At 43.2% G+C, this 26,080-nt stretch overlaps 1 long non-coding RNA gene across 4 annotated transcripts in view; it reads left to right on the top strand.

Moving 5' to 3' along the window:
• LOC123383337 overlaps positions 1-26,080 on the top strand; it is a 275,231-nt gene that overhangs the window by 225,970 nt on the left and 23,181 nt on the right. For 3 of the 4 annotated variants that reach the window (XR_006592928.1, XR_006592927.1, XR_006592929.1), the window contains exons 9-13: positions 10,175-10,271; positions 10,788-10,903; positions 13,940-14,055; positions 21,277-21,328; positions 23,748-23,921. This is a non-coding gene — a long non-coding RNA (uncharacterized LOC123383337). The remainder of the gene's footprint in view (positions 1-10,174; positions 10,272-10,787; positions 10,904-13,939; positions 14,056-21,276; positions 21,329-23,747; positions 23,922-26,080) is intronic. The other variant, XR_006592930.1, reaches the window with a different exon arrangement.

Raw genomic sequence — 26,080 nt, 5'->3', positions numbered from 1 at the left:
TACCCCCAAGATTTATTACAGAGCATTACTTATATAATTTGTTGGGCAAATAAAAAGAAAAGAAAAAGAAAAAGGAACAATGATAGAGACAGTCTCCCTGGATTTCGTTTCTTTCTTTCTTTCTTTTTTCTTTTTTTTTACTTTTATGATTTTTACTTTAAAAGTCATTTCGAAGACATCCCCTTAGGTAAAATAGGATATTCTTTATTTTATTACAAGCAAAAGAATCAACTTTAATTCACTTCCCTAGAGATTTTCCAACTTCTATAAAGATGATAATGTGCACAATAAAATTTAACTGACTTCTAGAAAATCTACTATTAGGAATTTCATTTGAAATCATCTTGAACTTTTTAAAGGCTCTTTTTTTTTGATGTAGTCGGATGCTCCTCCTTCTTCAGAAGGAAGAAGTCTTCAGACTATGACAGATTTTCCAGAAAGGCCTTTAATTTGGTGCCTCAGGCTTCTACCTTGAAAATAAACATGGGATGTGAAACAGAGGAGCCTATTTTGATTTTGTTGACACTAAGTTACAAAATAACAAGGACTCGATTGTGGATTTTAACAAGGCCGTTAACATGATAAGAAAGCTTGCTGTTAAACCACAAGGACAATTCGGGTCAAACCTTACAGTTTTCCAAATATTTATTAAAGTTCTTCACCAACTTCTTTCTGCAACTATGACAACAAGAAAACAAAAGTCTATGAATGCCATTTTCCAGGATGTGCCCTGAAAATGTTTATAGTAAATGTGCTTCCACATAAATTACTCAATGAACTAGACATAAAATGTAATTATGTTATGTTATTAAAAAGTACATCAGAAGGACCAACATTGGGCACATAATTCAATCCAGTGCCTAAAACCTATGCCCTTCATGTTTTTAAAATAAATATTTGATGCTTTTGTATTTTTCTTTTTAAAAGACTTTTTTGTGTTTTTTTTTAATGTTTATTTTTGAGAGACAGTGAGCAGGAACATGGTGGGGCCGGGGGGAGGGGGGGCGGAGGCGGGGACAAGGATCCAAAGTGAGCTCTGCTCTGACAGCAGAGAGCCCCGTGCGAGATTCGAACTCCCGTACTGTGTGATGATGACCTGAACCGAAGTTGGATACTCAACCAACTGAGCCACCCAGGTGCCCCTAAAAGACTTTATTTTTTAGAACAGGTTTAGTTTCATGGCACAGTTGAGAAGAAGAGACAAAGAAGTCCCATACACCCACTGTCCCCCACAAATGCACAGCCTCCCCCGTTATCCACGTCAATCAAAGTAGGACATTTATTACAACTAATGAGCTCACAGTGCCATGTTCTCATCCTGTAAAGTCCATAGTACACATTTGGGTGCATTCTTGGTGTTGGACTTCCTGACTTTGACTAGGTGTCCACCGTAGCTTATCATACAGAATAGTTTCACTGCCCTAAAAAATCCCTTGTGCTCTGAATATTCATCCCTCCGTCTGCCCCAACCCCACAGTGCATATAGTGGTTCTGTTTCTCCAGGGAACCCTAACACAATGGTTCATTCTTTTCTCCTAATTATGGAGGAAACACTGTTAGATAAATCTGTACATTCAGTTTGACCAAGATCAGACGGGTAAAAGAAGAAAGGAAAAAGGAAGAGAAAGGTTTTCTGCCCCCTGGGATCAAGAACAGGAACAAATGTGGCTGATCAGCCGTACAAATGTCCAGCACCCATCACCCCACAGGCAAAATTATCTCACTGGCGTGGTGGACCCTGGAGGAGCTCACAGCTGAAGAAGTTCTTGCTGAGAAGTGAGCTGTGTGGCACCACATGGCGTCATCTACCTGTGGGTTGACCAGTTGTACAAAAGAGTTCCATGAAGTATATTGGTCTCCCCCCAAAAGCCAAGAAGAGACCAGGTGTAGGGTGTTGGGGGGGGGAGGTCATCTGTGTCTCCCTGAGTCAGTGGTTAGCTTGAGCTCACATCACATAATCGAGTCACCAAACCCATGGCCTTGAGATGCATTCTGGACTCTGGAGCCTGGGAAGCTGCAGCCTCTCCTGAAGAGAAATACCCCTGCAGCAAGGCAAGCCAAATCCACCCTTTTGTAAAGAAAAATCAGTGACCCCTTCTAGGGGCCACAAAAGAAGACATCAATCAGATAAGATCGGACCCCTCTTTTCAGGGGACAAACTCAGTGGGCAGAATAATGGCAGACGGGTTTCATCAAGCTCAGTTGTATGACTTAGGAAGAGTGAAAAACGAAAGTACCCCTCTAACGGGTTGTAACTCGTTGGATGCTGCTGCATAAACACCATCTGAGTCCCTTCTCTCCTCCCTTGTCTCCTTCATTTCTTCCTTTTTCTCTACATGTATGCAATGTGCAATAGACACGTGCTTCTTATAAAGCTTTCAGTTGAAAATGTAACTCAAAGGATGAGCAAAAAAGATATCTGCCCTTGAGGACTTCATACTCTGTTGCAGAACCCTGACTGGCAAAGTAGAGTCACGATGGGGCTCCACGATGGCTGGTCTTCCCAGGAGTGGACATGAGAAAGGAAGAACTTCTTCAACAAGATACTCAGTGATCTTAAGGACAAGCTACTACCATGACGTGGCCGGTAGTGGTAGTGTCTCACATGAAGTGACCCAAATCGGAGTATGAATATTAAATACGTTTCAAAATTAGAGCAGGCATTGAAAGATATTCCTTTCGTGGCCCAGTTGGATTTGCTTAACTCATTTGATATACGGCACCATGTGGCAACCCGCACCAGCAAGGTCTCAAATAGAATTTCTAAATGTTAGATCAAAGGAGAGTGAATGGAGAAACAAAAAAGGATCCAGCAACTTGATTTGTAAGACATCTGCCGAATGTTGGGAGGCTCAAGTCTGGCCGCAGGTGGCTATGCGCCAAGAATGAGATGTGAGATCTCAGGGATCCTGTTTCCACAAGACGTCCAGTGCCTCAGTCTCCCCACTGCCCGTTGGATGGTGCACACCGCATATCCACAGCAAGGCGCACAATGCATTGCAGGAAGGATCAAGCAGTAGAGCACGAGTTATTCTTTTTATGGGATACATAATCTTAACCAGCAAGACCAGATAGCAGGCATGAGTGATACCAGAATGCATTTGTAAAGAAGCACAACTCACATCAAATTATTATCGCGCTGGGTGTAGCCATATACAAAGGAGCTGACATTGGTTTCGAACCCCCTTTGGAGATTCATGCGTCACATTTACAAAATTGCGTGAAAAATGCCAACCTTTATTCTAGAATTGGAATGACTATATTTCCGTGGGCATGTGTCCCTAAAATGTAAGCGCTCTTGCAATGTGCAGACAAAACTCCCTTACTACGTTGGTGGATGGTTTATATGGCAGGATGCTTTACCGATGTCCTCATCTTTGTGGTTTTCTCAATCCTCCCCTCTTCCTACCCAAGGTTTGAATGGTGGTGCTTTCCAGGAACCAGACCCTAGTTGTCCTCGAGCTCATTTAGGGGACTTTTTGTTTTTGTTTTGTTTTTTGGTAACAAAGCTCCCTCAGAAATTTTAAAGAGAGATTTCCCTTTCTTACCTAGAAGTTTCTTGAACCATAAATTCCCAACAGAGCAGTTCCTCAGAAAGTTAAACATGGACTTTCCATATGACTTAGCTTGACTCCATATGACATCCCCCGCCTTCAAACATACCCAAACCAGTTGAAAGCCAGGACTCAACACACCTTTGTACACCAATGTCCACGGCAGCATTAGTCACAGTGCCCCAAAGGTAGAAGCAGTGTAAAAGTCCAGCAGATGAAGGGAGAAGTATATGCAGTAGAATGGGGCACAAACATACAATTGAGTTTTAAAAAGGCAGGAAGTGCCGCCATGCTACAACATGGATAACTTTGAGGTCATTATGCTGGATGAAATAGGTTTGTCACAAAAAGACAAGTTCTGTATGACTGCACTTATATGGAACGTACAGGGTCACATGCATAGGGACGGAAAGTGGAGGATGGCTCTCAGCATCTGGGAGAGGGGGCTGAGGACTTAGCATTTAATAAGGTGAGAGCTTCAGTTAGGGAGATGGAAAAGTTCTGCAGACAGACGGTGGGCATGGTTGCACAACAATGGAGTGTATTTTATGCCGGGAAACTGTGCACTTAAAAATGGTTAGAAGGACACATTTTAGGGTCACCTGGTTGGCTCAGTTGGTTAAGCATCCAACTTCGGCTCAGGTCATGATCTCGTGATTCATGAGTTCGAGCCCTGCATTGGGCTCTGTGCTGACAGCTCAGAGCCTGGAGCCTACTTCAGATTCTGTGTCTCCCTCTTTCTCTGCCCTTCCCCTGCTCACACTCTGTCTCTGTCTTTCAAAAATAAATAAATGTTAAAATGGTACATTTTATACCCCCGAAACACATATAATGGAGGCCAGCAGAGAGAGAGAGAGAGTCCCAAGAACAGTTGGATTGAAGGCAGGATCCCCATGGAATGGGAATGTAAGAAGGGGTGCTGTGTCTCTGGAACCCAGTGGTTCCCAATGCTAGTGTCCCTGAGGCAAGAGTGAGTCCACAGATGGACGTGGCTGGAGGCCTGGCCCAAACGTGCTGAATCCTGACACAATCTGACTGACCTTCCTGACTTCCACGTGAACCATTGGTGCAGATCTGGGAAGCAGCATCAATCACAAGAAAGCTGCAAGGGTGCAGAGTGATGCAGGGGGACTCTACCACTGTGTTGGGGCCCCACGTGGCCTCCTAGCTGCTCACAGATGCCTGCTGTCCCTGGTGCCTCAATGCCCACCCTCCAGTGACTAATCAAAGTTTATTACTGCTTCACATGGAGGAAGTCAGGATGATATACGCTTCATTTCCAAGGTTAAATTACATTAAAGTCATGTAGGGATGCAGACTGGACACACAGACTTAGTGGGAAATCTCTGTGCCCTCCTCCCCAGGTCCTGACAACTTCTTGTCTCCATGTATTGGTCTCTGACTTCATAACCTCCACCACCACAAACAGAAAGCTATTTTCCTCTCTCCATAGTTCCCAGAAGCTAAAATGGAAATATGTGAACATCCATGAAGCCAGGAATTTCAATTCCTGCATGTGGAGGGGCAGAGAGAGAGAGAGGGAGAGAATCCCAACCAGGCTCCGTGCTGTCAGCACAGAGCCCAATGCGAAGCTTGAACTCAACAAACCGAGATCATGACCTGAGGCGAAACCAAGAGTTGGATGCTTAACCAACTGAGCCACCGAGGTGGCCCTTGAATGTATTTTTCCACCAAGGCCTCCAGGTGTACTTTTTCATGTTTAAAATGGAAGAGGTGACATCCTTCAAATTTGCATGTTTATTCTCAGAATAGCACAGACAGTGTAGTTCAGTCTATGCTCTCAAGAACTATCCCTGGCTGCATAAATGAAAGAAATGTCAACCTTATACATACTAGTTCCTATCATACAAAACCATCTATACCCCTCTGAGAATTTGTGCTGCCTTAATATTCAGATGCACCGTGAATATAGGCTGATGGTCCTCAGGACTATGTAAGCTAGCATTTGTTTAAAAAGGAGAAGCTATGAAGATAATCTCTCCAAGACATCTTTAAGAAAGCCATTCGTACAAACAGATCATAAGAATGCAGGGGACTAAATGATGGCACAGGAAGAACTTGGGATGAAGGCTTTGGTACAAGATGGAAAAGCTAATTGTGAAGTGTTCCTGCTTTTAAAAAAGGTGGTTATGGGGTAATGATTTTGCATTCAACATGAAGATTTTCTTCATTTCATTTCAATTATTTTTCTCTTTCGCCAAAGCCAGTCCGTGGGCTAGCGAAGAAAAGCGAAATGCCACGTAGCGTGTACACACAATGAAAAATGAGGCAATAAACCTTAGAGAAAATACATTTCAAAGAGGTAATTCATAATCCCAATTAACAACATACGGGAACAAGACTGCGTCTGCGTCTAATTTTAGTAGGAGAGGCAGGAAAATTTTCAAAGTGAACACAGTATCATTGTCTGAAGCATTCAACACAAAGAAACTATAAATTCAGCGCGAAGCAGTCTTGTTGATAAAATAGGAGTCATTTTCACGTCATAATATAATTTATGGAACATTTTCGCACACGTAAGTTTCTTGGATCAAACGTCTTTCTGAAGGAAGGAGGCCATGGGCATTATCTCTATTCTGCAGAAAACTAACAGAGGCTCATAAATACTGAAACTTGTCAAATTCACACACACACACACACACACACACACACACACACACACACACACCGTCATTTTAGGCTATCTACGTACACGGTTGCTCTTCCGCGGCCTTTAAATGCGATAGTCTGCATCTAGGCATGGATTTGAGTTCATCGCGGGTAGTTTTTCTCTTCATATTTTTCCTACTATTGTCTTTTTTAAGATGCCATTTCTTCGTTGTATTGAAGTATAATTAACATACAATTTTATATTAATTCCAGATGTACAACATATCGATTCAACAATTCCATACATTACCCAGGGCTCCTCTCACTAAGTATAGAGTATTCCTCAGTCACCCAACAATGTATTACAGTATTATTGACTCTATTGCCCATGCTGTGCTTTTCATGTCCGTGGTTATTTATTTTCTAGCTCTTGATCTCTTTTCCGTATTTCACCCATCCAACTACCCACCTCTGTCTGGCAACCAGTAATTTCTTCTCTGTATTTGGGAGTCTGTTTTGTGTGTGCATCTGTTTTGTTTCTGAGATTCCACATGTGAGTGAAATCACATGGTATTTGTCTTTCTCTGACTGTCTTATTTCAGCTAACAGAATAGTCTACAGCTCCATCCATGTTGTTGCAAATGGCAAGTGTTCATTCTTGTGTATGGCTGAGTAATATTCCACTGTGTATACGTACCACGTGTTCCATATGCATTCATCTTAGTGATGACACTTGGGCTGCTTCCATAATTTGACCGTGGTAAATAATGCTGCAATAAACACAGGCATACCTATATCTTTTCGAATTCGTATTTTTGTTTTCTTTGGATAAATAAACCCTAGAATTAACAGGATCATATGGTATTTCTAGTTCTAACTTTTTGAGGAACCTCCATACCGCTTTCCACGGTGGCTGTACCAATGTACACAGAAGACACGTGACATGACACTTTAATAGCAACGTGGCACTGATGTCATCATAAGACTTGATTACACATGAGGGTTATTTTATTTCCCACTTACTCACCTGCAAAGTTAGTTGAGCTAACAGTACAGTTAGCACTAAAGAGTGGCTTGGGTCTGAAGGCAAAAAGACAGTGTCTCCGCTTCTGTTTCTACAAAGGCAGTCCATCTAGTTCAAACATTAACCCAAAACACATGAGGTGCAATTGGAAGAAAATCATTCAGCAGAATGACCCCTGCATGGCATGGTGTATCGCTCAGGACGTCGTAAACATAAATGTGAATGTGCTCACCATCCCCTTGAGATCTTCCTAAAAGCAGATCCTACTTCAGTGCCTGAGAGTCTGGCATGAAGTTCACCCCCAGGAAATTGTCGTGTTGCTCATTCAAGAACCATTCTCTCAGGCACAAAAACCTAGATTTTGGGGTTTTTAAGGGTTTTATGGTCACAGCCAGGCACACCTGTGGGTTTCCACCTGTCAAGATGCAGCCATTTGAACACGTTGGCATCTCACCCAGGGTAGGCACTTGACAATACTATCAGGTTTTTATCAGTTTTTTTTTGAGATGAAATTCATATACCATAGAATGCGCTGTTGAAAATGTACAAGCCAGGAGCACCTGGGTGGCTTAGTCAGTTAAGCGTCAGGTCATGATCTCATGGTTCGTGGGTTCGTGCCCCACATCAGGCTTTGTGCTGACAACTCGGAGCCTGGAGCCTGCTACAGATTCTGTGTCTCCCCCTCTCTCTGCCCCTCCCCTGCTCATGCTCACTCTCTCTCTCAAAAAATAAATAAACATTAAAAAAATAAAAAGAAAATGTACAAGCCAGTGTGTGTGTGTGTGTGTGTGTGTGTGTGTGTGTTTTAGTATATTGAGTTGTCCAAGCATCTCCACTGCCTATCCCAGATCATTTTCATCACCACAAAGGGCACATTTTCACGCATGGCTAGTCCTTCCTGATTTCCACGTCTCCAGTTGGGAACCACCCGTCTACATTCTGTCTCTATGGATGTGCATATTCAAGGCAGTCCATTCATATAAATGGACTCCTACATTGCGTCTTTGATGACTGGCTCCTTTCACTTGGCAGAATGTTTCCTTTGCCATGTTTTAAATATGCAGTATCATGAATACTTCCAATCAGGATGCTAGAAAAATACCACTGCTGTAATCGACGATGTGTGTAATTCCCAGAGAATGTGTGCATCCTGGGAACAGATATTTCTTATGTTGACCTGCTGGACTAAAATCACACTCCCTCGAACCTAGGTGTTGATAGATGCTCACGTACATCACAGTAGGCTTCTGTGGTTTCAAACGCAGATTCCAAGAATATCATGTTTTAGCATCTACCCAGCAACGAACCAACAGAGACCAAGACCAAAGTACATTTCAGGTTTTCTAACCAAATTCCAGATGTCTTTTTTTTCTCTCCTTCTCATATTTTCTGACTTGTCTCTGTTTTCCAATTAAACACAGCAAAAGCATTTCTGTGTTTGTTTTCCCCCGAATCGCTTAATAATCCAGGAACAGCTAGGAATGTTATGAATCACTTTGGTGCATCAATTACTCTGTCGTGTCCTCCCAATGCTGCTTTAGACAGACATACTGACAAAATCTAGAAGAAGGTGTCAGTTGAGTCGTGGATTCTCTCAGAGTAATACTTGTCTGCTTTTTAATAACGTGCAGTTCTCTTTCAGCACTATGCCAATCCTCAAACTACGATTTTGCATAAAAATTACTTGATTTAAAAAAAAAAAAGAAGTGTTGAGTTCATCAACACTAAGTGCTGGGAATTCAGCTAAATAATTCTTTCTCTAACTAAGCTCGACAGCCCAGCACAAAACGCAAAACCAACAATTTTCCTTTAAAGATCAATACTTTATCAAGGTTTATTACAGTGAGGAAATATTCCTTCTTCGATGGCTTTTCATCCTCTTTCTATCAATAACACCATTCTCCACTTCTGGTAATAGCTTGCCATGGATCATTAGATAAATGCCTTTTTAATAAAGAGAATCCAGGTGTACTGGTAAAATGCTATGATTGAGTATCTTTAATCTCTCGGCTTCATTAGGCAGGGACAGGCTATCACGCTCTTTTCTTATTCATTCGGCTCGAGCTGCCAACCTTTCCCTGTGGCTATTAATGATGACAGCTCATTCATTACTTTATGAGAATAGAGAAACATTTCCATCTTCATTCTACGTATTTCTCCATCCCCCAAGACTGGCAATTTAGAAACCCGCTTCCGCACCCCCAGAACCCACTGCCTCCACTGCCTTCCCTAGCAGCCACCGCCAATATCGCCATCCAAATGCAGAGTTGAGAGTCACCGGTTCAATTGGTTCTGAGTATTTCCCGCCCCCCCCCCCCAGTTGATTTAGGTGTCACACACACACACACACACACACACACACACACGGAAATCAAGGCGTTGATTATGATTCATAGGACATCAAATGACAATAGCACCATGCTTTTTTCCTTCTGACAAGGCACGTGGTAGGGATAATGCTCACTCTGCAAAGGAGAACCCATTACCCAGACCAGCGGGCTCTTGACAGAACCTGAGAAATCACTCAGGTCCGGAATCACAGCTACAGCACAAGTAGAGGGAAGACTCTTCTATTTCCATTCATTTATTTTTTTTAATGTTTTAGTTTATTTTCTGAGAGAGAGAGAGAGAGAGAGCACAAGTGGGGTAGGGACAGAGAGAGAGGGAGACAGAGGATCCAAAGCAGGCTCCGGGCTGACAGCAGTGAGCCCAACGCGGGGCTTGAACTCACCAAGCACGAGATCATGACCTGAGCCAAAGTTGGACGCTCAACTAACTGAGTCACTCAGGACCCCTTCATTCATTTCGAACAAGGAGTAAGACCCCTCTTCTCTTTTAACCACATGGAGGAAGAGGGGTGGTTTGGGGAAGATTATTTTTACTATGCTGGGAAGACTGTCATTACTCTACTTGTGGTCTACCACTAAGATTTATAGATTTAGAACAGGAAAGTCCGAGGATAATTCTAAGCTTGGGATTTTTCCAGGCAGCCAGGTAATGAAGGAGTCAGAAAGTGGACAGAAGCTGCCGGCAAGTTGTACCTGCCTGAGAATGGAATTGGCAACCATGAAGCCTTTCAACAGGTGAATGCAACAGGATATCGTTCAGGGATACAAGGAAACAAGCTGTCAACCCGTGGAAAGACATGGAGAAAACTTAAATGCATGTTCATAAGTGAAAGAAGTCCATCTGAAAAGGCTCCCTATACTATGATTTGAGCTCTATGACATTTTAGGAGAAGGCAGAACCATGGTGTCAGTAAAAAAAAAAATCAGTGGTTGCCAGAGACTTGGGGGTGGGGAATGAGCAGACAAAATGCAGGAAATTTTTAGGGCAGTGAAACTATTTTGTATGAGTCTGTAATGGCAGACACACGTCATTATGCATTTGTCCAAACCCAGAATGCCCAAAACAAAGATAGAGCCAGTAATGCAAACCATAACCCTTTATTAATAATATTCGTATTTTTCATTGTTTATCATAAATGTTGCACACTAGTGCCAGATGTTATTAATAGGGCAGATTGTGTAAGCAGGGAGAGGGGTACGTGGGAACTCTACTTCCAATTTCTAAAAAAATAAACCCGTTACTTTTTAAAGGGTTTGGTTGTCCCAAGAACGGTGGCGTTTGCAACCATTTTGGAATGGGTCGTGGCCTCGGGAAGGAGCTTAAAGAAAATCATTTTGCCCGAATTCCACGTGAAAATGGCATGATGGTAGGTGATGCATTGGTTTTCTTCTCCTGAGATCTGGGCGACCGTCCAAAGAGCATCTACGATATAAGTTAAGCATAGATTTTATTAAGGGTGGAGAGAAAAGTGCATGGTCTTTGAAGTGAAGGAAATAAGAAACTGAGTTATGACATAACAATGCATTGTAGACAAAGACAGAACGGTGTGGTTAACATTGGGTATGCTCAAGATGCACGTACATGTCTACCCGTGAGAGAGAAGGCACACGTCACAGTGAGTCCAGACCCATGTTGGCATTTGTGATTGTTTAAAACAGACTGTAGGAGTTGCCTGGGTTTCTGAATATCTTTTGAGTCACAGTGGGGTTCAGAAGTTAGTTCATTTCCCTCTGCAATCTCTACCTTCTAGAAAGTGATAGAATCACTGTTTTGTGACTAGAAATCACAGTGTCTTCTCTATCAATTGAGAGGCACGTTTATATTATTCTATTTGCTGATCTGAGCTTTGTTGTGATTACGGAGAGAGAGAATCCCAAGCAGGCTCCCAAGAGTTGTTCGACACCGGGGGACTGACAGGATTTTGTCTGCATGGGCCAATGGGAGCCTCAGTGGGTGACATACTACCGAGGAAAACACAAAAGGAACGGAATACATGTCGCTGTCGTGTGCAGAGAATATATATTTCTTTCCATCAGATTTCCTTGCCAAATACAAAAACACATCATTTTAGAACATGACTGTCAATATATACAAATCACATGTATCTTTAGATATGGGCCAATCCAACAAGAGTAGAATCATGCAGAGCTCAGTGATGTCCTAGCTTCAATCTCGTTGGGATGGTCTGATTCTCGTACCGGGGGCAATGTGCGTGGGAGACGGGTTTGTGCGATGCCGTGTATGAAAGAACTTTAAAGCACTAAAACCTGTAACTTACTGTAAATGTGTACATATGTAAATTAGCATATACTATCATAATTATAGACACACATCACATAGATACTGTTATAACATATATTCAATACATATAACATGATGTTATAATGATTTATTTCTTTATTTTTAAGTTTATTTATTTATTTTGAGGGAGACAGAGAGCAAGTGGGGGAGGGGCAGAGAGAGAAAAAGAGACAGAGAATACCAAGCAGGCTCCACGCTAGCAACACAGAACCCAACGCGGGGGGTTCGAGCTCAGGAAGTGAGAGACCACGACCTGAGCTGAAATCAAGAGATAGACACTTTAAATGTGTGCCAGGTGTGCCTATAACCATTATTTAATATAATCATATTACACGTAATATATGTTTATCATTTATTATACATTACATTATCTAAACATAGCAAATAAATTAACATACTTCTACATATTAGTTGTATGTACGTAAGAGATATATTACATATATAGTATATATTATACACATGTCTATGTACATTATATATAATACATACATACTATATATAAATATATAATACATATATACTACAATATATACATATATACATATACAATATATACATATATACATATATAATACATATATACAAATATATATTACATACATGTTATATATTATAGACACATTGTATATAAGTAAATCAATTTAAATATAAGGGTCTTCATAAAAACTCTTCAACTGCAGTTTCCTTGAAACCTTATTCTTTTTTTTTTAAGTTTTTTATTTATTTTGAGAGGCAGAGACAAGGTGAGGGAGGGGCAGAGAGAGAGAGAGAAAGAGAGACGGAGAGAGAGAGAATCCCAAGCAGGCTCCACACTGTCAGCCCAGAGTCCTACATGGGGCATTTTCCTGCTGCCATGGAGGACCCATCTTTATGAAAAATGTATCCTTTCCTCTTTTGGCCTCTTCCTCCTCTTTCAGTGATCATAAACATTGGTTTCTGAGGGCAAATAGGGCTTCACAGATACCCATTTGTATCTCACAGAAATACCAACCTTTGGGCTGCCACGAGGCTGGGCTCCAGTTAGGGGGAGAGAAATCCAGCAGAGATATTTAATAGAATTGTGGGAGCAGGGGTGAGCTGTGGAGGTCATGACCAATGAGTCCTGCACTCACTGTTGAGGTGGAAAGCAATAGGTAGAAGGGACTCCCTTTCCCATCTCACCGTGATAGGCAGATAAAAGCCAAATACGCCCAACGCTGTGTTACATGTGGCCAGTCACTGCGCATAACTGGCGGAGATTGGCTGCTTGGCCCTACAGTATCTCCTGGTCTCCTGTTCCTTGTCACCGTCTAGAATTCCCATCACATCTCCACCTTTACACAACACCACGGGGTTAATTCTCATCAGTGGGCTTTGGGCAAGACCAGAGGGTGCCATTGGCAAGCTACGTTCATCCTGTCTGATGGCAAAGCCCCAATGCTCAGGGTCACCTCTACCTGCCTTGCACAGGTAAAGCCCCCTTTTAGTCTTTGAAAGAGCACCTGTTTCTCCCCAGTGTGGGCAGTAACCCCTGGTGTAGACTATGAGGTTAGCAAGAAATGGATTCTTGTTGGGGGAAGCCGTTGTGACTGTGGTCGTCTCTACCGCAGGCACCCTCTCGTGACAACTACAACAGGCAGACTGAGATCCATGACTCAACACTATGGGCGAACCACTTTCACAGGGAAAGTCAGCGTATTCATTGTTTTAAAAACACTGAAAGACATCTAGCGTCTCAGCTGTTGAGTGCAACGCAGTGGAGACCTTCTGTCCAAAGCATAGGAGGACCATTATTTTAAGAGTCTTTACGCTGCAAAGCCATCATTCATTTTAGGGTGGAGAGAACCATGCTTTCCACCGTAACATGACTGGGCTCTTGGCCCATCCACAGGAACATCATGTTGAAGTTTAAAACCTCTTCCTTTTTCTCTGCATTCGGCATTTTCTCTTGCACGCCTCCCAGGCAAGAAAGCCATCAGAAAGGTTAAATGAATATGAAGGTGATGGTTTCATACAATAGAATAATTTCGTTTAATGAAAAGAAACTCCATGTAGCTTGTTGCCTTGGGCTGCAGAGATGGGTACTCAGTAAAAGGTCAACTTGGTATTTTTTATTGTTTAGATTACTTTTTCTTCCTGTCCCTGCCAACACTTGGTGCTTGGCTAAATGAAAATAAAGGACAGATAAGCTCACGGCTCGACATTATTGTCCTCTGCATACAAAGTTCCACATTCCAGGTGGGTTTTTTTTTTCTTTTTTAAATGTTTATTTGTTTATTTTGAGAGAGAGTGTGTAAACAGAGGAGGGGCAGAGAGAGAGAGAATCCCAAGCAGGCTCAGAGCTGTCCGCACAGAGCACCACACGGGGCTCAAACTCACGAACTGTGAGATCATGACCTGAGCCGAAGTCAAGAGTCGGTGGCTTAACTGACTGAGCCACCCAGGCGCCCCAAGGGGATTTTTTTCCCCCGTAAAGAAAGCCTTACCCTTGTGAAATAATGCATCGTTGCTGTGCTCGCATTAAGGAAACTTCTTGAAGAAACTTCTCTGTGTTGTATGGTAAACCTCCATGTGGGTTGGTTCCCTCTTTTCAAACCTGGCAAAGTGCAAAGACGACCCAAGAGACACCTGCCTGATTGGGACTTTGCCAGTGTGAGAACATAGCTACACAACGTCCCTCCCAATGAAACACCTTCCTTGGAGGACACGTCTTTGTTCAGTACTTGGGGTTTAAAGGAAGCCAAAGGAAAGGCAGAAATCAGAAACAGATGCGAGCATCTGCCAACCCAAGAACATACACGAGGAAGAATTCGTTGTTTGTTTTCCCACCTTCAGGCAACAATATCTAATGATTTTTGAACACGAGCAGCCAACATGGTATATGTATTGCTCAGGCTGGCGGGAATATCGATGGCGGGCCCGGTCATGTCCCACAATCAGTTAATGGTGTGGATCTCAAGTTTTCCTTCATCGTGGGTGGCTTCTCTGTTTCTGAGTTCTCAGAACGCCTCCGTGCCTGCATTTCACTCTACGGTACAGTTATCGGCACAGTGGCCTGGTCCTTCATGGAATTATTGTGCTAAAACGAACCCGCCGTACATCCATTGATAACAACTGTCCGGAACGGGCAGATCCGGACACAGAAAGCTGAGTCGTGGTCTCCAGGGGCTGCGGGAGGTGGGGAAATACAGAGCATCTGGTTAGCACGCACCGTGTTTCCTCTGGAGCCGGATAAAAACGTCCTGGGACCAGACCGTGGTGATATGGCACACTCTGGTGAGCACACTCAGTGTGCCGCTGAGTTGCACACTTTCACCCGTTAATTTTACGTGAATTGTGCTTCAACGAAACAAGCATGCACTTGCGTGTCATTAGCTCTGAGCAGCCAGTGGGTACAGGCCAGACTCAACGCTCCTCAATGTACCATGAAGGTGCCCAACACCTCGTACCTGTGCAAGCTCTCTGCGAGCCAAGTCGGTCCCAGGACACACCCGAAACCTAGGGAGATTCATGATGGCGGCCAGGAAAAGGGCAGCTTCTCCCGTGCACAGGAAGGGGGTCGGCGGGGAGGCTGGGGCTGCTCCTACCTGGGCATTGCAGGGAGACCGCTGTCTCAGGGCAGGAGTTACAGGATCTGACATGCAAAAGACACAGCACGCTATGGGTCACAGTTTGGGCGAGCCACGTAACCACCTGTGGGACACCAAATTTCACAAAACGTTTCCCTGGGAAGCTCATACATTCGCTGAGCCTTGAAGGGCGGGTGCGAGTTCTCAGGGGAGACAAATGGGGGGAGGGGGACCTTTCCGTCTGGCGAACAGGAGACAGCTGCAAACTGCAGGTGCCAGATCCCCCGGTGCCACTGAGCTCCCTCTGCTGTTAAAACGGAGATGAGCCGGGCAGGGCGCTCGTCACACACGGTGTGCATGTGCTTTGATAGACATGCTTGTTTGATACAAGGTGCCTGTGCCGTTTCCACTGACCTGTTGACACTTAATTTTCCGTACGTGCCTACGGGATCCAAGGGTGCATTTTGCATAATGTTGTTGAGTGGGGAAAGCCCCCACTCTCACAGGCCTCTGCTGTTTTGGGGTTCAGTGCCACGTTCCTCTGCTTCATCGGGTCTGTCTCGGGAGAGATCACGGACGTGGCTGGGAGCCAGGCTCCAAAGCGATCTTAAGGCAGGGACGGGAGACCTCTGTTGCCTGTCCGTTCAGATCCGGTATCTTCCCACTTTGGGAAATGTGCCTGGGAACTTTGCAGGGAACGTATTTTTGCGAATGTAAACTCAGAGACATTCTCCCAGGCCATCTGTTTAAAAGGACTGATGCATTTTATATTACAAAGTGGAATGCTTACGTAAGTGTCAAACTGAGCATTGTCTCTTACTGGTGGCGTCTCCACCAAAGTGTAAACCATAACGTGGATGCAAATCTCACCGGTTGCATTCAAAGACTCGTAATTGATTCCTAGGATTGGATTCCACAGGAAAATGTGCTCGACGGTCAGAAGCCCTTGCTACTTTATCCTAACTGTGGTGACGATCTGGAAAGGAGTCTTGGTCACTGACCCAACAGCCAACGGTAGGTACCGTGTGGTCTCAAAAGAGACAGATGTTTGCGAACCCCACGATCACATGCCAATCATGTACTCATCCTGGCAAACGGCCAAACAGGAAGGCATCCATTTCCAGCTTCTCATGAGTGAACTAAGCGCTATGTTCACGCATAGACCTTGGTGAAGGCGCTAACGAAAAATCATCGTGGCTGTGATGACAAGAGCAATGAATCTGGTGAATTAGAAAGCCGCGTGGGACAGCCACTGGCAAAACAGTACGTATTGGAAGGACCCGTTCCTGAATGTCTCACGTTTCACGTCATAAAGAACAGCCTTTCTATTCACAGCAGAGGTGGGATAGACTCTGTACGATATTGCATACGTCTTTACAAATGTGTGGAGTTTTGAAACATTCTCCAATTCCCACTCCACTTTGCCATACAATATTTTTTATTAACTATATGTGAAATGTCTAATGGATACGATACATTGGGCTAGTCCCTGTGGATATGAAAACATTTTTTAATGCGTATTTATTTTTGCAAGACAGAGAGACAGAGCTTCAGTGGGGGAAGAGCAGAGAGAGAAGGAAATGCAGAATCGGAAGCCGGCTCCAGGCTGTCAGCACAGAGCCCCATGTGGGGCTCGAACCCACGAACCGTGAGACCATGACCTGAGCCGAAGTCGGATGCTTAACTGACTGAGCCACCCAGGTGCCCCTGAAAACATTTTTTTATATAAAAGGACACCTGTGTTCAAGGCATTTCCTGGTCCTGTCTTGGCCTCCATGCTTTCAATCATTTCTCCTTCAAAATATTAGGATCCGCAGACTAACCCTACACTCTATGTTAACTAACTTGGATTTAAATAAAATCTTGGAAGGGAAAAAATTCAGAACACAAGGAGACAGGTTCCAAGTCCAACATCCTGGACAAGGCAGAACTATGGAGATGGTAAACAGATTGATTGGGGGTCTCCAGGGACTGAGGGGACAGCAGATGGACAGACAGAACAGATGCGTATCATACATCCGTCAAACCCACAGAAGGCACAGCAAGCGTGAATCCTGATGTAAACTAGGACTTGGGATATTCTAAGCTATCGGTGTAGGTTCATCCCAGGTTAAAAAAAGCACTGCGTGGTGAGAGAAGTTGGTAATGGGGGACGCCGTGGGCATGTGGGGCAGAAGGAGGAACATAGCAGCTCTCCATACCTCCCTTGCAATTTTTGCAGTGAACCCAATCCTGCTTTTTTTTCCTTAAGATTTTACTTTTTTATTTTATTTATTTTTTATTTTGAGAGAGAGAGAACCAGTGTGAGCAGGGGAGAGGGGCAGAGGGAGGAGAAAGAGAATAGTAAGCAGGATCCACACTCAGCATGGAGCCCCACACTGAGCCCAAATCAAGAGTCAGATGCTCAATCAGCTGAGTAGCCCATGTACCCCCAAAACCCTGGTTTACAAAAAAAAACTTAAGTCTTAGGCACACACACATACACAAGAGGAAGGTTTTAGTTTTCAGAAATTTGGAATACTGTTATCTGCCAATTCTTATCTCCACTTGAGAAGGAGAGAGAGAGAGAGAGAGAGAGAGAGATTGTTCTGTCCTGTACCTGCTGTGAAGATGATTCAGCCTTGGAATCGGCTCTTGGTCAGAAAGTTCCGGATCCTCCCCGGCTAGTTAGCATTAACTTGAACTTCAGTCCTGGTGGGCAGCACATTTACACATGTGCCCCAGAAGAGCCCTTGACTCATCCTGACCATCTTTCTCCTCAATGAATTCAGCGGTCTCAAATAATAACATATCATGGTAGCCATTCACCTGTCTAAGGCACATCCTGATACTATACCTGCTTTTGGTTTTGTTCCGTTTTGTTTTGTTTTACAACGAAGACCGTTAAATCTTAGAGAACCATGAAACAGCTTGCCCTGGGGATCAAAGAGTCTGCAGGTTGACAGTAACGTCTTCCTACTTCCCTACACGGGACCGTCTGTGCAAACCCACCTGCTGGTGACGTTCACTTTCCCCAGGTAGATGTTCACGAGCTCAAAGACCATCCTGGTTAAAAGCCTGAGAGCCACGCCCTGGAGACACCAGAGTGCTTCTCAAAGCTTGACTAGGACCTATGTTCTCAACATATTTCAGACCGTTAATTAGTAAGGTGGGTACGAAAGGGGTTTCTACATGACGTTAGAGAAATCTTTGTGCCACAGCAAATTATGCACATGCACTGAGCCCAGCAGGGAAAGTAGTATTTATTCCATTTACACATAGGCGAATGGATACCTCCAGGAAGAGATCCACCAAATGGCACCGTGTCTCACACTGTAGTGACCAAAATCACCAGCCTTACCGACCTTCAGTGGACTCACAGTTGTGTTCTGATAACAGCCCTCGAAGCTGGGATGCCTACAGGTCAACACTAACTCCTTTCACATTGAAATAAACTGATTACCATTTATATTTGAACAGTTTAGAGCAATTTGGGACCCATTTAAGAAAAATGTTTGCGCAAAACTGGAATTTAAATTTGTTGGAAGATTGGTGTTGATTCAGACACAAGCCACAGAGCTTCAGGTCACAAAGCCCAAAACACATCCCATGCAGATGAGGTCCGGGTGACAAAATATCATCCTGTTTCCCACCACGGCCGCCTCCCACCTCTAGAACTCCCTGTGAAAACCCCCCATTGACACATTCATTTTCCAATCTCCCGGCTGAGATGAAAATGATTTCCCACCACAAATTGCCTGCCGCAGCCAAAATGGATGGCTTTTCAGGCAAACACGTTAACGTTCCCACCTGAAGATTTGCTTCTAAAAGGTTATATTTTTCCTCTTCACTTTAAAGATTAAAATATCCAATTGAGCAGAGTGGGTTTGAATTATGCAGCGACGGGGAGTGTGGGAATACGTTCCCTGTAAACAGTCTCTGAGGTCTCCTGCCTTCTGCCACCTTCGGGGGGACGATGCCAACCTTTTCCTCCACGCGACCCAGCCAGGAAGCATTCCTTTGTACCTTCCGAGTCAGGCTGGAGCCCACGTTAAAATTTAATTCTAATGAATACTGACAGAAATGGAGAATTACTTCGGAATGTGATTCCAAGTCTTAATTGTCCATTCATTAGCGTGTTTTTGTTTTTGTTTTGATTTCACTGGATTTTGGACATTCGCAAAACTCTTACTAGTTGAGGAATATAGAACACCCTCCACAAAGCCTAATGATAAGCCTAATGATATTTCTCTCCGAAATTTTTCTTTATGTCTAAAATTCCCTTTTTTATAAATCATATTGGATTAGAGTCGACCCTAATGAAGGCATCTTAACTTCATTATTAAATGAAGACCTTATTTCCAAATAAAATTGAATTCACGAGGACTGGGGGTAAGGATGTTAGGATTTCACATATCTTTTTTGGGGGAAACATAATTCAACCCACACCGCCACCCCAAAATTAGCATATGTTGTAATATGCCCTCCATTAATTATCCTTCCATTATATATATATATATATATATATATATATATATATATATATATATAATATGTTTTAGGGGCTCTTGGGTGGCTCATTCAGTTGAACGTCTGGGTCTTGATTTTGGCTCAGGTCATGATCTCATGGTTCATGATTTGGAGCCCCATATCGGGCTCTGCATTCACATCATGGACCCTGCTTGGGATTCTCTCTCTCTCTGCCCTTCCAGCCCTCTCAAAACAAATAAACATCTAAAAACTGTCAAGAACATAAACTTATTAATATTTGTTCATTGTGGGTGGGTTTTTTTGTAGGTTTGCATTTGTGGTAATTTTGAGACTTAAGAAATCCATAAACAGTGTGAGCAGCGGTGGTTTATAAACAAGATCATAATATGAAATGCTAAGAGATTACCTGGCGATTTATCCCATCTGTGGCTTGGATTCCTCACTAGACCGTGGAGTGCTTCCTCATACAAATGTCGGTAGAACACGAGGGGCCTATATAATCTTCAATTCAAAGTCTATCAGAAGCCTACCCTGCGTGTTTCCACCTCTGCAATCTCCTATCACCCCCTGCCTTCTGCTTCTGGTAACGGCCGGGTCTTGGAGAAGTCAAATTTCTGCCCTGTTTATATGCCTTTCAAACTTCAGATGCATCTGTAATCCACACCTGTAAATGAGTGGGGGGATTGCCTATGTTCTTAGACACATGATGTACATCTTTAATATGCCTTCCTTTCCTGCTATTTAAAGACTTCGTTTTTTAAGCATACATTTAAATTAAAACCACGGTGAGAAATGGTAACTTTGGGCAAGTAAAACTCGGATGTGCTTGTTCGCTACACCCAATCCAAATGATGTCACCATCGGTTCTCAGCCTCACCATAACAAAGGCATGACACTCTTGAGTTCTTTTGCAGGAGTGAGGCCCGCGCTCTCACGGAGCATCTACTCAGGAAGTTGTCAGACAGCCTCTTAAATTGCATTTACTATAATACAGCTTCCAGAGGCATTGGAGATGCCAGCGCCTTTGACGGCTTGCATGGCTAAACCAAGTCTATGCAGTTATGGACCAGCTCCAAGAGAGCCTCAAAGATAAATGACTCCCGTAAAGCCCACTGTCACGTCGGCCGTCCTGGCTGAAAACCAATGTGCTGTAAAATTGGACCTCTCTGTATCCTCACTTCCCAACAGGGTGTGCTAATGGTCTGTCTCTCTTGCATGTAAAGAGCAACGTGGATCATTAAATAGCCAAGTCGGAAGAGAACCACTCACAGCTCAAAAGCTGTTACCCACACAAGCAATATTACTTCTCAGTATATTTTCTGGACCGTTCACATTTTTGTTCTCTCTTCTGTTAACAGAGTTCACCCGTTGCAATGCTGGGTGTTGGTTCCAAGAGCTTATCTGTCTCCTTTCCTTCCAGGAGAGACACCGTGCCATATGGTTAGACTCTGTGCATCACGGACTGAAGTCAGGTGTGTCACGATAGGGAAACTGGCCTCCACACACCTTGCCCCCGAATGATTCTATCTCAGCCTCCACCTGCGAAACACCACACAGTGATGTGCAGAAACGCTCAGAGCAACCATTCCACGACATGTTAACCCAAATGCGAGGCCAATACCCACATTCAAACCAGCTGTTTGTTTTAAGATAATACCATAAAACAGTGCTGAATTCCAGGGGGTCAAAGTGGTGTTCAGTACACCTCCAAAACTCTGCGTAGGCTTTTACCATCTTGTATTTTCATCCCAGGACTTTCTGCAAATACACAAGCCGGTCCGTACTGTACCTTGCACACACATCTTGTTTTTACGATGATGTTAATACATTCTGCACATCATCACGCACACTGCTTTGGTCACAAACACCTGTGTGCCTTGGAGACGTTCCCAGCAGCACATAAGTCAGCCTCACATTGTCATCCTACCCCTGTGCCGTGCGATAACGCACTTCCTGGAGGAGGTAAGTCCATTCTATTGACCAGATCACACTGCACACGTGAGTTCTCCTATGTCCAACTGCCTGTAGCCAAATCTTTCCTAAATAACTCTCAGGCATTATAAACCCAGTGGGTTCAAGCCATAAGGTTGTCCTGCTTTTTTCCTTTTCAATTAAGATCAAGGCCATCTAGACCCCACTAAGAGGCTTCGGGACCATTTGTGACTCATTGAAATCGGTTCTTTTTTCATGCCGTGTTATTTACCAAAAGGTGTGGTTGGTTACCCTCCCTGTGTGCCTTCCTGCAAAAAATATATGCTGAGGTCCCAACCCCAGGGCTTCAGAATGTGACCTTATTTGGAAATTGGGTCATTGCAGGTGGAATCTAGGATAAGGTCATACCAGAATAGGGTGGCCCCTAACCCCATATGACCAGTGCTCTTATGAGAAGGGGGAAGCAGGACACCTTGATTGTGGTACTTTGTTATGGCCTGGCCCTGGGAAATCAGCTCACCCCTAAAACCCACTTATATCTGCCCCTCTCTGGCAATGCCAAATCTCATAGCTTTTGGCTCCTCACCAAGGCCACGGCACAACCTTCCAGACGCCAATTCATGCCACCAATAAATATCATGTCCTGAAGTATAGATCAGTGTGCATTTCCCCCGCTTGAATCATTTATGCAATTGCACGTTTACCAGTGAGATTACATCTACGGTCTTATCTATCATGCATTGATTGATGGATATTTGATTGATGGATTGATTGGGAAAACATCCACTGAGGGCTTCCTAGATACCAGGAGTTGATATGGGAACCAGCCCCCAAGTTCATTGCTCTCTCCTCTCTGGAAATCTCCCTGAATCTCACTGTGGAATATCAACTCTTACTTTGCTGCTGCCTCCTTGACATTCTCAATCTCCAAAACTTATGTGAAGTCACAGGTCCTCTTTGCTCGGGGACAGAAAAAGGCCCTCATGCTATCTCATTAGTCTTCAGAGCTAGCATGAGGGAGTCCTGTCTCATTTTATTTATTTATTATTTTTTTAATGTGTATTTATTTTTGAGACAGGGAGAGACAGAGAATGAGCAGGGGAGGGGCAGAGAGAGAGGGAAACACAGAATCCGAAGCAGGTTCCAGGCTCTGAGCTGTCAGCAGAGAACCCGACACGGGGCTTGAACTCACAAACCGTGAGATCATGACCTGAGCCAAAGTCGGACGCTTAACCGACTGAACCACCCAGGTGCCCCGTGGTGTCTCATTTTACATATTGTTTTTTTTTTTTTTTTTAATGAGTGAAGCAGAAATTTAGACACAATTAAGAGCCAAGGAACAGTGACACAAGAATATTTGTAACTGTGGTTTATGCTCCTCAGTCCCTTCATGCAGCACGGTCAACACCCCTGGACAGTGCAGGTCCCTGACCTGGGGCCCCTACTGCCGAGGGTCTCCTGTATCACAGACACAAGTCAACCTATAAACACACAGAGTTAATAAGGGACACATTGGACACCCTGTCATGCAAGATCTAGGTCTCACCTCTGGCAGAGACTAAATGCAGCCTCAACTATCTATTCCCACAACTAACACCTTTCATGTCCCCAGAAACTTCCCCAAGAATTGACCTATGTTCCTGAACTCGAAGGTGACTTATGCTAATGCCCCCAAGGTCTGTGGGTTACAGCCTTGCTCTTGCTAAGGCAGACGCTGCTTTGAAGCGTGGACACGTATTTGAGCTGCAGAATTGCTTCCGTGAGTGAAAAAATGCATTAATTGCTCAAGCACTTCCTCTCAGAGCGACTACAGAATGAGCGTGTGCAAGCCATGGCTAGGAATGGCTTTTCCACCGGTAGATGGCTGCACCACAAAAGGCTGTATAAACACCCACATAATATCCTCAATTTTACCTCCTAGGCGGAAGCTGACAATATTTACTCTCTGGCTCTTTACAGAAAAAGCTTGCCAAGCCCTGATGCAGAAGATTGTTGAGTAAAAAACATCATTCCCAGCACCGCCAAGCATGCGCTAATCTCTTCTCTGCGTCTTCCAAATTGTGGCTCCAGATGTTGTCCCTGATTCATGGGGTGTTCACGAAAGCTGGCAAGGCCACCGACAAATGTGTTACAGTAAGCATGGAACAATATTTCAAAAAGTCATACATGTGTAGTTTCATATGTATTACATGGAAAATATGTATATGCACGCAGTGCTAGACATATATAGCGATCTCAATATTTAAACATTTATATTTCATATCAAAGGTTTGATACATATGTGCATATACGTATTTGCATGTTATAGGTATTTATATATGCATAATGGTGCTATATGTGTGTGCATGATGATATGTGTTTGCATAGGTACATAATGGTGTGTATATCTATATGCATAGTGATATAGTGATATAACACGTATTTGTATATGCATAATGCTGTGCATATGTATTTGCATAACAATATATGCATAAGGATACATGCATATATGCATAATACATATATGTATCACACTATATAATGGTTTTTTAATATTGTTTACTAGTATCTATACTATATAAAGTATATGTTGTATATACATAATATATAACCTATATGCTATCATATATACACATAATATATATTATTATTCCTTATTTTAGCCACCAGGAGAAGGTTAAATGGTAGATTAAATTTCATTTTGAAAACATAGATTGAAACTCACAAATTTACTTAAATAATTCAAGTTATAAGATTTAATATGTAGGAACTAGAATTTGTGGTATATCTTTTCCTTTTAATAGATTTTAGTATACTTTAGGGAAAAAACAACTTCAGAAAATATGAAACATATCTTAATAATTTGATATTTTCTATGTATTTTAATGTTATAACGTTTTCACACAATTACATTTCATTGTTTAATCCTTTAGAACAGGGTCAAACGAGGAAAGTTTAATTGCTGGGAATCAGCACATAAAAGCTAAAAGTCAATAGCCATACAATTCCAGTGTCTTTTAATTTGCTACATTCGAATTTTAAAGGCATTCATTACTTTGTAATGTATCCTGAAGCAAGATGAGACACATAAAACAGTGTCCAATATAAGACCAAGAAATAACTTTGTACATCTCTTTGTAAACCCAAACACTGAAGCACTTTTCTGGGAAATAACGCTCATTTCTTAGTGGAGTGTGATTTTCAAAATAAACTTTTTCATGGCCCTTTTTCTGAATAAAACTTCCCAGGCAGGTCAAGGGACACTTGGGAAGTCTCACCTCCTAATAAGGCCACTCGCTGGGGGCGATCCCACTTTTATCTGTGAAGAAATGTCTTCACATGCACGCAGCTTGTAGACCATTGTATTCCCCAGAGATAATTTCAACAACTTACAACGTGGGGGAGGCAAGGCATGGAATGTTCTCCAACATCCTGCCGTCTTTCTCTTGGGCCTCAGCAATTATGCAAACTTAGGACTTCTATCCTAGGATAAATCAAACCCCAGCTCCTGCCACCCCAAAGAGGATAACTTTGAGCTGCCCTCCGTGTCCTTCACTTCAGGTACAAGTTGGGACTTAGGTCACCTTCCTCCTAATGAGACGTTGGTCATGGGCCTTGGACATTCATGGCACGTGGTCAATGATGGCTCATAGGAATGGGCTTTGTGTGACACCAACGAGATCTCACCAGCTAGAAAGCTAATGAGGGCGGCCTTTGATTATCACCGAATGCAATTTTGACTTTGAAAAAACCTAAAATATTCGTTTTTTTTTTTCAATGTTCCCTTCAATTAAAAATGTTTTCCTCTGGGGCGCCTGGGTGGCGCAGTCGGTTAAGCGTCCGACTTCAGCCAGGTCACGATCTTCCGGTCCGTGAGTTCCAGCCCCGCGTCAGGCTCTGGGCTGATGGCTCAGAGCCTGGAGCCTGTTTCCGATTCTGTGTCTCCCTCTCTCTCTGCCCCTCCCCCGTTCATGCTCTGTCTCTCTCTGTCCCAAGAATAAATAAACGTTGAAAAAAAAAATGTTTTCCTCTGTAGTGCTGATGGTTACATAGCTTTGTGAATGGAGGACGTAATACCGCTAAATTGTACATTTTAGAAAATGTTAGAAGATAGACAAGTAAATATTTTAATCATTAATACCATCATTAATACCATTACTAAGGATTTTCATAATTATAATTTCATATTCCACAGTTTCCATATTACATAAGCATTTTCTTTTTTTTTTTTTTTTTTAATTTTTTTTTTGAACGTTTATTTATTTTTGGGACAGAGTGAGACAGAGCATGAACGGGGGAGGGGCAGAGAGAGA

The sequence above is a fragment of the Felis catus genome, chromosome X (assembly GCF_018350175.1).
Source record: "Felis catus isolate Fca126 chromosome X, F.catus_Fca126_mat1.0, whole genome shotgun sequence".
In the NCBI taxonomy this organism is placed as follows: Eukaryota; Metazoa; Chordata; class Mammalia; order Carnivora; family Felidae; genus Felis; species Felis catus.
Note: the sequence above shows the minus strand (reverse complement) of the source record. Positions and strands in the feature narration are given on the sequence as shown.